The 11,287-nt window shown below is 42.3% G+C and overlaps 6 non-coding genes and 1 pseudogene across 6 annotated transcripts; 5 read left to right on the top strand and 2 right to left on the bottom strand.

Moving 5' to 3' along the window:
* Positions 1–411: 411 nt before the first annotated feature.
* On the bottom strand, positions 412–484 carry trnar-ucg (transfer RNA arginine (anticodon UCG)). Its single transcript has one exon. It is a non-coding gene; the product is annotated as a tRNA-Arg (tRNA).
* Positions 485–2,271: 1,787 nt separating this feature from the next.
* trnay-gua (transfer RNA tyrosine (anticodon GUA)) lies at positions 2,272–2,359 on the top strand. Its single transcript is given in 2 exon segments — positions 2,272–2,308; positions 2,324–2,359. It is a non-coding gene; the product is annotated as a tRNA-Tyr (tRNA).
* A 2,179-nt stretch (positions 2,360–4,538) lies between these two features.
* On the top strand, positions 4,539–4,611 carry trnam-cau (transfer RNA methionine (anticodon CAU)). The gene has a single exon. It is a non-coding gene; the product is annotated as a tRNA-Met (tRNA).
* A 183-nt stretch (positions 4,612–4,794) lies between these two features.
* On the top strand, positions 4,795–4,972 carry LOC115058273 (uncharacterized; annotated as a pseudogene).
* Positions 4,973–9,883: 4,911 nt separating this feature from the next.
* On the top strand, positions 9,884–9,965 carry trnal-aag (transfer RNA leucine (anticodon AAG)). The gene has a single exon. It is a non-coding gene; the product is annotated as a tRNA-Leu (tRNA).
* Positions 9,966–10,199: 234 nt separating this feature from the next.
* On the bottom strand, positions 10,200–10,287 carry trnay-gua (transfer RNA tyrosine (anticodon GUA)). The gene is given in 2 exon segments: positions 10,200–10,235; positions 10,251–10,287. It is a non-coding gene; the product is annotated as a tRNA-Tyr (tRNA).
* Positions 10,288–11,020: 733 nt separating this feature from the next.
* Positions 11,021–11,094, top strand: trnan-guu (transfer RNA asparagine (anticodon GUU)). Its single transcript has one exon. It is a non-coding gene; the product is annotated as a tRNA-Asn (tRNA).
* Positions 11,095–11,287: the final 193 nt, after the last annotated feature.

Here is an 11,287-nt window from a genome sequence, read left to right as displayed (position 1 = left end):
TTATCCTTCACAAAATTTTATTTGATGGCACAGAGGCACGAATAGAAAAAATGGTGGGGGGGCTGTGACTTGATTCCCATCATTCATATTAAAGAGCCGTTCAAGAGACTCTCTGTGATCTCTGTGAACATAAATCTTCACCTCGGTCTTCTGATCCAAAGTCAAACACCTTGTCCTTTGGGCCATGTGGGGTCTGAGTGTGGCCCATTTTAATGTCCTGTTGTCATTTTATTGTCTGTTCTTGTCATATTTCATTGCTTCAACATTCATCAGGATGAAGGCAGCATCAAGCAGCAGAGGTCAGTGTTGGCCATGACCTGAGATCAGATCCACCTTCTGTGGAAGAGATCTGAAAAATCTGATTTCTGTAAAATGGACACAGTTTAGTCCGTTCACCTACACACAACTGCCCAACCACGAAGGGACTCGAACCCTCAGTCTTCTGATCCGAAGTCAAACGCCTTGTCCATTAGGCCACGTGGTCACTGAGCCGTGTTAATGTCCCATTGTCAGTCAGTCAGCTCTGCCTGGATACAACAGTGGTCAGGGCTGTATGATGTATGTTTATACTGAAACACTGACCAACGATCCATGTTGGTCCATGATGTTAACGTGTGTTAAAATCAGAGAGAATTTACACTCATTCAACTCAAATCCAGGAACATCCCAAACATGACTATTAGTCCTGTTTGAGAGTTTCCTCCACTGACAGCAAACATACTGTATATCCATACTGATCACTGTGGTCAGGTTTGAATCATCTCTGTGAGAATCCCACATGAAGCTGTCAGTCCTGCTGGATAGGAAGTAAGCTACAGGAAAGTAGATCCCTCGAACTGGTTCAAGCCTGAACCTTCTACTGCTGGATGTGCTCCTGTGACGTGTGTTATCAATCAGCCATTGTGCGGTTCTTATATGACAGTAACCTGCAACATGATGCTGAGGTTGTGAGTTCAAGCCTCAGCTGGTTGAGCTATTTGAAGAAAGGTGGTATCTTCTTACAGCGCAAAAATTCTTTCTTTTTTTGTGGATGATGTCACAATACTCACAGAATGAAACTCCTCCTTTGAAGCTGCTTTGAAGAATTTCCAAAATCGCATGTGATTCAGATGTAAACACAATCATCAATGAATGATCAATAATCTTCACAGCTGCTCTGAATGGTGACAGTGAGGCAGCCTTTGTGTTTACATCTGAATCACATGTGATTTTGGAAATTCTCCAAAACAGCTTCAAAGGAGGAGTTTCATTCTGTGAGTACTGTGACATCATCAGTCCAGAGTGATTTCTGTGTGTCTGCGCTCATCCATTTGAAGGGAACGTGAGAGAGTGTGTATGCATCTGTGTCATGTGGGAGATCAATGAAAGACAGGAAATGCCTTTGATCTCCAGTGATGTCACACAGTCTCATTGTGGAGTTATTAGTTGTTGATGTTGTTCTGTAAAAATCTGCATCAGTGAAACATTCATTCCAGACTGATATTATCTGTGTCATGGTGTTCAGAGATTTCAGCAGCTCACATCCAACACAGAGACTCTGAGCAGGCCCACCTGGTCTTAGACCCAGACCCAGACCCAGACCTAAATCCAAACCCAGGAGACAGAGGTTGAGTGAGTCAGTGAGGAAGAAGCTGCTCGTTCTCCTTCAACAGTTTGATCTGAGGAAAAGTCACTTCCTCTTTTCAGGAATCAACTTCTACCATCTGCCCACTAGATGGAGATAACTGAGCATCAACTTAAAAATCCTCTGGTCTTCCATGTGTGAATTATAATACCAGTGAATTAAACAAAGATCGTCCCTGGGTGGGCTCGAACCACCATCCTTTCAGTTAACAGCCAAATGCGCTGACCGATTGCACCACAGAGACATGATGACATTTCGAGATAGTTCAAGATGGTCTGACGTTTATGATAATTCCACCAAGAACAGCAGGCTGCAACATGGACAGACCAAAGTGAGGTGAATATGCACTCTGTGGTGGAGGCCATGAGAAAAAATGGGAGGAGTCTTTGATGTCATGGTGGCATTACAGAATCTTTTTTTTTTTTTTTTTTTTTTGCTTCAACAAGATACCAACTTTTTTCCAAAAGCTCTATCAGCTGCTCCAGCTGAGGCTTGAACTCACAACCTCAGCATCACTCTGCAGGTTACTGTCATATAAGTCATACTGTCATATCTAAAGCCTGTGGCTCCCTGTGGTAGAAATGGACAGCAGTTGTTGGACTAAAGAAAACTCAGCTGTTACTGAATCCGCTGCACACTAGCAGCTCCCTTCGATAGCTCAGTTGGTAGAGAGGAGGACTGTAGAGGCTTACAGCTGGAATCCTTAGGTCGCTGGTTCAAATCCGGCTCGAAGGAGGTCTTTATTTTCATCGGCCTCATCCAGCACAGTGATGAGTCTGACTCCAGACAGGAGGTGACCACAGTTGCATCACTCTTCATGTAGAGCAGCTGTGTTTTATGCTGCAGGCAGCACTGAGTTTCTAACATTTGGATGTTGTAAAGAGGATCATTACCATCAGCTGAGAATCAAACATGTGCAGCACGCAGGAATTCTACCACTGAAGTTCAACGAGCATCAAAGGCTTTTGACCATTTCTGTGAATAATGTAGAGAAAAAACTAACCTTCCTCTGGTGTTCGGGTCGGGATTTTTGGGATTTTCTGCTCACAGGTGATGTTACCAACCTGTGATCTTGATGATACTCTACAGTATGTAGATCTACATGATCCTTGCCAAATACTATTTGCTGACTGGCGATATATCAAAAGCAGCAGCTCTTCAAACTCACTCATGACAAAGTGGTTGTTGCTGTGTTGAGCAGATGGAAATGTGGTGATTGACCGCTTTTCACAGGAGACAAACTTTGGTAAGATGGCAAGGCACTGATGTTGGCAACTTAACACTAAGGGCTCATCCGGGATTTGAACCCGGGACCCCAAGCGAGAATCATACCCCCAGACCAACGAGCCATTAGCAGCATCTATTGAAAAGTTGACATGTCAGTTAACCAGCTCCAGTCTAGTCAGACCAGTTTCCAAAATCACCTTTCAGTGAACAGCCACTTCAGTGAACACGCTGACCAGAGCCATTAAATATGGTATAACCTGAAATACATAGAGTGTGGTTCAAGCTCAGGTTTTTCTGACCTACATTTCCAATGTTCCCCCTCTTCTTTCAACCACACCATGAATTGTGAGGTTGGATGCGTCACGCTGACTGGTTGTGTGTCCAAAAGGCTGTCAAACACATCTTTCTTCAATTTTCTCCTCCAAACATTTGTACACAGTTTTGAGATTTCCCATAATGTCATATGTAATTTTGCAGTGAAGTATTTAATTAAATGTAAAACTGTTATAAACGGAGTGTTGCATTAGTGGCCACCATCACTTCAAGTAACCCAAATGGGAAAGATCCTTACTGCAGAGTTGGTTGTCTGACTGTTCTCTGTGTTATTGATACAGTTAAAAAGCTTTGTGAGCTCTTGATGTGTTTCGTGGCTTCTTTGGTCACATTTGCTCCCTTTGTGTCTGACAGAGATCCTGAACCTTCACATTGCTGGATGTACTCCTGTGATGTGTGTTGGCCAATTCATTTCAAATGTTTCTAAATCTGTCAGAAGGTCATTTCCCATCTGTGTTCTTTGATCTTATGGTTAGCACTGTGGACTTTGAATCCAGTCATCTGGGTTCAAATCTCAGTGGAACCTCTGCCATCTGATTCAGTGTGATAGTGATTAAGAATAACACCCAAAACAGATGCTCACCGACCTCTGTGGTTAGGTAAAGGTCCAAAGAGGATGTAGATCAGTGGTAGACGTTCATCAAAACAAAAGGCCACTCAAAGCAGAACCGCTGCTCAGTCTAACATTCAGACAACAAATCGACAACAAACATGACGAGGTGGCCGACGACTCTCTCCTTCATTGCTGATAGATACATTAATGTGAGCAGTTAACTATCCGTCTATTCACACACAGTCCAGGTCGCTGCATGCTGAGGTGGCAGAGTGTTTAAGGTGATGGAGTGAGTCTGCCAATACACATCACAGGATACATCCAGCAACAGGAAGGTTCTGGAGCTGACCTGCTCTGGGGATCTAGTTTCCTGGTGCTGTAGCTTAGCTGGTCAAAGTGCTGGTCTAGTAAACAGGTTCAAATCCCAGCAGTGCCTTGTTGTAAATGTTGGAGAAACAACATGGCTGATGTAAGTTTCCCCGTCTGGATTAGAAATTTCCGGAACTATTTGTGAAGGTGCTGCTGGCTAACAGGAGTATTATATTTTAGAAGTAAAGTATTCCCTTTTTCAGCTATTCCACTGTTATGTTTAAAATGCAAAGTACCTTTTTAACCAACATCAAAATACTGGAAACACCGTGCTGTGGCTCGCCCCGTCCGGGCGTGTGTGGTCGGGGGGAGCCGGCCTCGCCGCTGTGAGGCAGGACCCTTGCTGGTGGCTCTGTACCACTGTGCTCTGTTTGTGTTGTCCGGTTTGTGCCCAATGGCCCTGGGGTCCTTTTGTTGGCCCCTCGCTTCCAGGCCTCGTTGGCGCAGTAGGCAGCGCGTCAGTCTCATAATCTGAAGGTCGTGAGTTCGAGCCTCACACGGGGCACAGCTTTAGTTAATAATGAGAATTTAGTGGTTGGGTCTAGAAGCTCAGTTCTTTTAACACTCTCTGGTTAACATGTTTCAATGATATCTTTGGACCGTCTATGGACCATTTCACTGCTCCGCGTGGACAAATATGTGAAGTTTTACAGGTGACCAAGAAGAGACATTTTCTTTGCTCTGCAACGTAACTTTCTGAAAATAACATGTCGGTGGTTGTTTTCAGTTTAATATCTGATACGTCCCCTACCCGGGGACCATATATTAAATAGATTTTTGGAACAGGGAGATGGAATAGGGACTTGCTCCGTCCACTCCACGCATCGACCTGGTATTGCAGTATCTCCAGGAACGGTCCACTCAAATGGATAAAGCGCGTGCGCGCAAAGATGCACAGAAAGTTTGTTGGTGTTTGGTGGGAGTTTGTTGCTGTTAGACATTCATTTGGTTCCTGTTTTCTGTTCAAGTGATATTTTTATGAGCTCTCTTTGGTACCAGAGCATCCCTGTGACCTTACTGTGACCTGTGGATCTCATTTCTGCCAGACAGAGTCTGCTACATGTGAAAATATCATACCTTTATGAATGATAAAATCTGAAAACATTCATGGAATACATAGAAAACAGTATCACAGAGTGACAAATATTTTTAGAACTTTATAGCAAAGTATGTCACAATAAGTAGAAAATATGTTGAAAGACTGACGGCATAGGTCTCACTTTGAGCGATGATTTAGAAAATAATACTCAAATTTAATTCATTTTCACAAAACTATAATGGATCACAGTTTAGTTCTGATAAATGACTTTGATAAAGTGAGTAACTTACAGGTTTAATCCATTTTCAGTTTATACTATTTTCATGTCACGCCATGTGATGATTTTAGGCATAATCCAAATAATTGTCACATAATTGCCGATACCATTGAAAAATCTAAACACAACATGTTTCTATACAGATGAGAGTTAGTAGAGCAAAAATCAACCTTTTTTGTTCCTCTCTTATTAAAATTTTTTACAAAACCTTTTTTTGGTATAGGGTTAGGGTTAGCAACAGCAAAGAAAAGTAAAAAAAAAAAAAAAAAAATGTTTGTTTACTTTTGGTCAACCAGCAAAGATACTGCAGTCAGCCGCTTCGGTCTTTCTCTTTATAGTCGTCACAACCAAACAGTTTCTGTTCTGTATGGATCCCCATGTGTACTTTAAGGCTTTTCTTTGGTTTAAATCTTTTCCCATAAACATCACAGCTGAAGGGTTTCTCTTCTGTATGGATCGTCATGTGTCTGTTAAGGGTTGCCTTTAGTTTAAATCTTTTCCCACATACATCACAGCTGAAGGGTCTCTCATCTGTGTGGACTGCCAAATGTGCTTTAAGCATTCCCTTTAGTTGAAAGCTTTTCCCACAAACATCACAGCTGAAGGGTTTCTCTTCTGTATGGATCATCATGTGTCTTTTTAGTTGTACCTTCAGTTTAAATTTTTTCCCACAAACATCACAGCTGAAGGGTCTCACTTCTGTGTGGACTGCCATGTGTTTTTTAAGGCTTCCCTTTACTTTAAATCTTTTCCCACAAATGTCACAACTGAATGGTGTCTCTTCTGTGTGGGTCTTCATGTGAGTCTTCAAATCCTTTTTTTTAAACGTTTTCCCACAAACATGACAGCTGAAGGGTTTCTCCTCTGTGTGGACTACCATGTGTAATTTAAGATAATCTTGTCGCTTAAATCTTTTGCCACAAAATGAGCAGCCAAACGGTCTCTCTTCTGAGTGAACTTGCATGTGCTGTTTCTTCATGTGAGTCTTCAGACATAATTTTTTTTTAAACGTTTTCCCACACTCAGAGCAGCTGATGGGTTTTTCATTGCTGTCACATCTACTACCATTTGCATCACCTTCATGTATTTTCACATCTGACTGGGCCACTCTGGTTTCATTAGAATCATTCTCACTGATTTCAGTATCAAAGGAGTCTGAGACCTCTTCCTCTGGATCTGGATCTGGTTGAAGAGGACTCTGTGGATCACAGCTCCTGGCCGGTTCATTCATCTCTTCATCCTCACTCTTCACCTGAAACGGCCTCACAGGGTTCCTGGTCTCCTCCAGTCCTGTTACCTGGTCCTCCTCCTGTTCCTGTTTAAGGACTGGACTCTCTGAATCCTCCGGATCCGGACTGGAGGTGAACTCAGTAGGAACCTCTTTTTTCACCATCAGCTGCTGAACATCTGGAGGAAACGATTCAATAATGAATCCTCTTTATTAGCTACAATATGAACACAGTAATTCCTCCAGCTGCTTCATTCTACATCTGCCAAATACAGTCCTCAGCCTTTCTCACTCATAAAAACAACCGACCCGTTTTGTGGATCAGGACTCGGGGCTGCAGCAGCTCCAGCTGGCTCCTCTGCCGGTCGATCTCCTGCCTGAAGCCCGAAGCCTCCTCCTCATATCCGGCTACCATTCTGTCCACGGCTGCTAAGATCTCCCGGCAGGCGGCGGCGAGTCTGTCGGTGACAAAACCCCGCAGGACTTCTGCTGTGGACATTTTACCTTGTTCACCTTTCAGCTGAGGGACAAAAGACCATCAGTCCTGTTTGTGTGCAGCAAATATACGGATATTATCAGTATGAGACACTTTATCGAAACAATTATTTTTCTAAACACTGATTCAATGTGGTCCTTCACCTGCAATACGCCCTTTAAGGTAACTTTCTAACTGCTTTCTTAACCCTCCACCCTCCATATCATTGATAAAACTTGCTGACTTGTGATTGACTTCTGAAATCACCAACACTACCCCAAAAATAGCACTTACTGCTCTCAGAACAGAAGTCTGTGCTCCAGTTGGGGAAACGTTGGTGACAAATGCACTAATTCAGCTGAAGAAATGTATTAATTTTTGTCCAAATTCCATCCAGGACAACCCCAAAGAGAAGCACTTGTACAAAAGGAAGTCTTCCGTCTTTTTATTTGAAATGATCATTGTTGCATTCTAAGAAGAAGTTGTTGTCTTTGTCAGTCAGCACTGCTCCAACAAGTAGCACTTACTGAATTCAACAGTCAAGTCAGTGCTCAAGTTAAGGTAACATTTGTGACTTTCAGACTACTTTCTTTGCCCCTAATTGATAAAATGATAAAAACTTGTTGTCCTGGTGATTGAAGAAAAGAAAGAATTGCATTCCTCATTTTTTTTGTCCAATTTCCATCCATCCATCCAAAGAGAAGCACTTATGCACAAAGACGTCATCAGTGTCTCTGATTGGAGTGATCTGAGTTAGATCTGAAGAAAACATGGCTCCAAGAATTAATGTTGTTTTTGTCAATTCACACTGAAAGTGGAAATAGAGACCAATTGAATTGGCTAAGTCACATTAAGCTTTAATTTTTACCTCACTTAGGATCTTCTCCTCAAGAGTCTTTGCATTAACTTCCCAGTCGTGTCCAACGGACTCCCTTTCAGGCTTCTACCTGAATTTATCTTCTACCTGAATGAAACCACTCCCACAGATGCCTGTTTACTTTGTTTGGGCGGTTTCAATGGTCTTGGTAATGGTTTGTAATGAAGAACACATTTAGTCCATCAGGAACAGACAACGGTCCTCTTAAATTCATGAGGACCATTAGCATATGGTGAGAGGACAGCTAACTGCAGTGATTAGAGATTAGGGTTGTGTTGTTGTAGCTGATCTGAAGAAATCTATTTAAAATTGCAAATCATCATAATTTTTACTGAATTTCTGAGCAGGACAACCCCAAAGAAAAGCATTTATGTAGAAAGGAATAATTGTAGCTGTCTGAGTTAGAGCTTGCTGTTGTGTTTGTCAGTCAACAAGTAGCTGAGCTGTGTAGTTGTGTTGTGTTAGAAACACCAAACATGTCCAGAAAAGACAGACTGTTCTTGTGTATTTCCCTGAAGAGTTGCCAGACTGTGTTCACACCATGATTCCTGCCATCACAGTTCACCTTTTGTGTCTTATTTTTGTTATCCTTTCCAAAATTTTATTTGATGGCACAGAGTGACACGAGGCACTAATAAAAAAAGAAGGGGGGCCTGAAAGTGTGACTTGGTTCCCATCGTTCATATTAAAGAGCCGTTAAAGAGACTCTCTGTGATCAGCTTAGGGTTAGCTGTCATGTTTCTAAAAGCATGTCTGAGGAAACAAAGCGTCAACAAGTGTTGAAAGCTTTTGATGGTGTAGTGGTGGTCAGTCATCATTGGTGCTTCATCTGTAGAATTCTCACCTGCCAGGCGGGAGGCCTGGGTTCAATTTTCTGGAATGTAAAACTCTGCTGCTCTCCATGAAAAGCAGCAGTCAGCTCTGCCTGGATACACCCAAAACAGTGATTCACCCCTGAGCAGAGAGGAGGCTTCATGAAACAGTTTGTCTTTTCACCAGCTGCAGCAGCTCAGAGCCTCTGTGGTTCAGGAAAAACGACAGACTAAAGAAAGACATTTCAGGCACATATGATTACACTGAAATAATATAATTTGATTTATTTCATTTTATTCCATTCAGAAAGTAAAAATAATATATATTTTATGACATCATTACACACAGTGACATATTTCAAGTGTTTATTTCTTTTCCAGAAGTACTTTTTTCTACAACATCTGACTTTAGCAACAAGGAACTGCTGGGAGACATGAAGACTGTGCAGTTAAGTGACTGGTCAGAGAGAGTGCTGTGTCCTTTTAATGAAACTTATATGAATTTAACTCAACAACCTTAAACTTTATCAATGAGACACTGAACCCAGGATCTCCTGTTTACTAGACAGGCGCTTTGACCAACTAAGCCACAGCACCACTCTGATGTACAGGGATGTATTTTGGATCTGAAAATACCCCCAACATATGTGGCTGACCATCTTTAGCATATAATAAACTGTCACATTAATGTCCTGAATGTGCTGTGTGTAAATAATGAGGTTCATCAAAACAAAGTCAGAACCAGAGCTCAGGCTGTTGGTACACAAACAAAGAAAGGCATACTTGTGGATTCACAAGATTATATCAGGATCTGACCTTTTCCTGTTCCATCAGTAACCATCAAAGGAGATGCTGATTCTGTGATGTCACAAAGGTTCTAATGACATCACAGAGATCAAAGACTCCCCACTTTTTTGTCATGACCTCCACAGTAGAGTTCACTCTGTTAATGAAGCTCAAAAGACAAACGTGGTCCTGCCAGTTACCTTTGAGTTCTGCCGACAGAAGCGACAACAAAACTGGAACTATTTGAACTGGTGAACATCCAGCACGAATTTAGACACCCAGTGGTAGTGTGGCCGAGCGGTCCAAGGCATTGGATTAAGGCTCCAGTCTCTTCGGAGGCGTGGGTTCGAATCACACCACTGCCATTTTTTTTTCTTGTAAATGAAAACTAATCCACTAAGTCAAGCACTTTTCATCTCCCTGTGAACAAAAGTTACAGTGACAGACGATACCAACACCAGCTGGGCTGAAATGAGAAACATCACAGTCAGCCTTTTCAGACCCAGGTAGGTTTGGAGAAAAGTGATGCAACTGTGGTCACCTCCTGTCTGAAGTCAGACTCATCACTGTGCTGGATGAGGCCGACGAAAAGAAAGACCTCCTTCGAGCCGGAGTTGAACCAGCGACATAAGGATTCCAGCTGTAAGCCTCTACAGCCCTCCGCTCTACCAACTGAGCTATCAAAGGGAGCTGCTGGTGCTTAGCGGATTCAGTAACAGCTGAGTTTTCTTTAGTCCAACAACTGCTGTCCATTTCTCCCACAGGGACCCACAGGCTTTAGATATGACAGTAACCTGCAGAGTGATGCCGAGGTTGTGAGTTCAAGCCTCATCTGGAGCAGCTGCTAGAGCTTTTGGAAGAAAGTTGGTATCTTGTTGAAGCAAAAAAAAAAAAAAGATTCTGTAATGCCACCATGACATCAAAGACTCATTTTTTCTCATGGCCTCCACCACAGAGTTCACATTCACCTCACTTTGGTCTGTCCATGTTGCAGCCTGCTGTTCTTGGTAGAATTATCCTAAACATCAGACTTTAGATCCATCTTGAACATTCTCGAAATATCCTTGAAACCTGTTTAAGGTTAATTCAAAGGTTATCTGGATGGACTGTATCTGCTTTCAAAGCTGTTGTCAGATCTTTCTGTTTTTTCTACACAACTCCAATACCAGTTAGTCAGCAAAATATGATGAGCCAAGTCCACTGAGACAAATAATAAAGGATTTTCTTTAGCATAAAATAAACATTAATGTCCTGAATGTGCTGTGTGTAAATAATGATTTCAAGCCGTCTCTTATCATTAACATCATTGGCTGGAACTCATATCAATCAGAAAAACGGCTGACAGTTTGAGATTCAACCGACCTTCTTATTGTGGGACCAGTTCCTGTTACAGCAGGCTGTAACAAGAACTGCTCGTCATGTCTCTGTGGCGCAATCGGTCAGCGCGTTTGGCTGTTAACTGAAAGGATGGTGGTTCGAGCCCACCCAGGGACGTGTTTTGTTTAATTCACTGGTATTATAGTTCACACATGGAAGACCGGAGGATTTTTAAGTTGATGCTCAGTTATCTCCATCTAGTGGACAGATGGTAGAAGTTGATTCCTGAAAAGAGGAAGTGACTTTTCCTCAGATCAAACTGTTGAAGGAGAACGAGCAGCTTCTTCCTCACTGACTCACTCAACCTCTG

This window comes from Echeneis naucrates, chromosome 2 (genome assembly GCF_900963305.1).
Source record: "Echeneis naucrates chromosome 2, fEcheNa1.1, whole genome shotgun sequence".
Lineage (NCBI taxonomy): Eukaryota > Metazoa > Chordata > Actinopteri > Carangiformes > Echeneidae > Echeneis > Echeneis naucrates.
This window is presented reverse-complemented; position numbering and strand designations above follow the sequence as displayed.